This window comes from Schistocerca nitens, chromosome 3 (genome assembly GCF_023898315.1).
Source record: "Schistocerca nitens isolate TAMUIC-IGC-003100 chromosome 3, iqSchNite1.1, whole genome shotgun sequence".
In the NCBI taxonomy this organism is placed as follows: Eukaryota; Metazoa; Arthropoda; class Insecta; order Orthoptera; family Acrididae; genus Schistocerca; species Schistocerca nitens.
Genome location: NC_064616.1, coordinates 870,507,079 through 870,508,889, shown reverse-complemented (window position 1 = coordinate 870,508,889; position 1,811 = coordinate 870,507,079). Strand labels below are relative to the sequence as shown.

The following is a 1,811-nucleotide window of genomic DNA, read 5'->3' as shown; positions in this document are numbered from 1 at the left end:
CACCAGTTGCATATGAACACGTTTCATGGGATCTAATCGACTTTCATCTCTGTAGCGAGGATACAACATCTCCATAAAATGCTGATTTCTATTATTTAAGGGAAAGTAAACAAACACAGACCGTAATGTACTTCAGTGACATCGGTGTGTACTAATGTCGCAGGTGCTTTTGATAAGAGTTCTGCGACATCAGCTCGAGCGGATCTCCACAGGCAGACAGTGGGACATTAGTTGCGAAATTCCATTGTCAGGCAATTGTAGATCCTCAGCTTTATGGACTCCACTAACCGCCCTGCAAAGAGCCGCTTTGCTTCATGCCTATGTTTGGGGCAGTGCATTTCAGGCACACGCGGAAACGAGTATATATGGGCCTCCAGCCAAGCCGAAGATAATTTGCACTGGGGGCTAATCTCTCGTCACTTGATGTTATTCCAGTGCTGTCCTGGCGTCTGACTGGGCTTCTGACGTGACTATTGCCGGTGCCATGCTGCACTTCAATTTTGAGCATGAATTGGACTCGAGTCTCTGAACCAGTGCAGTCTAGCACCAGCAGGATATCTCCTCAGTCCAGATCTGCTACTAGACATAGGTCTGCTAGCGCCACCCATCCTGGGGCTCTCGGAAATCAAACTGGATCCACTCTGATGGACCATTGCCTAGTGCTCTCGTCTCCGGACATCCTGGCTTCGACCCGAGCTTCTCCAAGTCTTGCTTGCCACCTCCTAAACTCCCGACAGCACTCGTTGCTGGCCGTTTCTCCGCGATGAGTGATACCGCCTATCTCAGCGAGACAGCCCCAGGCCGGCTGCTACCAGCAACCCATTCATCGCCTTCCGCCGCGTCATCAGTTCCCTGCTGCAGGCACTGCCCGGCCTTGCCGTGTAGGATGGTCTGCCAACAAAAGCTGTTTACCTTCTGACAGCATTCTCTGGCTTCGCCATCACCACAGACCTGCCATCACCCATTCCCAGCCGGCCGGAGTGGCCGAGCGGTTAAAGGCGCTACAGTCTGGAACCGCACGACCGCTACGGTCGCAGGTTCGAATCCTGCCTCGGGCATGGATGTGTGTGATGTCCTTAGGTTAGTTAGGTTTAAGTAGTTCTAAGTTCTAGGGGACTTATGACCGCAGCAGTTGAGTCCCATAGTGCTCAGAGCCATTTGAACCATTTGAACCCATTCCCAGTGGTCACCCGTACTCGGCATCTAGACGGTAGTTAGTGACCAGGGAGACATCACAAAGTAAGCTCCAGGGTTCAATTTTGGGTTCACTGCTATTCCTTATGTAGCAACGGCCTTGCCACAGTGGATACACCGGTTTCCGTCAGATCACCGAAGTTAAGCGCTGTCGGGCGTGGCCGGCATTTGGATGGGTGACCATCCGGGCCGCTATGTGCTGTTGCCAATTTTCTGGGTGCACTCAGCCTCATGATGCCAATTGAAGACCAACTCGACCGAATAGTAGCGGCTCCGGTCAAAGAAAACCATCATAACGACGGGGAGAGCAGTGTGCTGACCACACGCCCCTCCTATCCGAAACCTCAGCTGAGGATGATACATTGTGTGGGAGCGGCCAGCCTACGCATTCTTTACACACAGCACGCAGTTTCAGAGGTTTTCACAGGGAGACAGCAAACGCCAAACACCGATACTACAGGTTTCCAGATTGGTCGCCTTAAACGAAACGTTATTCTCCCATTTTAGAAGAGCAATACTGATTGGCAGACGATATTTCTGACGCCTTGAGCTGAAGCAGTAATGAAAGAGACCGAAAGATATACCCCTTCACGTCTGGCGTGAAGAGAGCCGTTCCA

At 51.7% G+C, this 1,811-nt stretch overlaps 1 pseudogene; it reads left to right on the top strand.

Annotated features, from left to right (window-relative positions):
* Positions 1-1,284: 1,284 nt before the first annotated feature.
* On the top strand, positions 1,285-1,402 carry LOC126250388 (5S ribosomal RNA; annotated as a pseudogene).
* Positions 1,403-1,811: the final 409 nt, after the last annotated feature.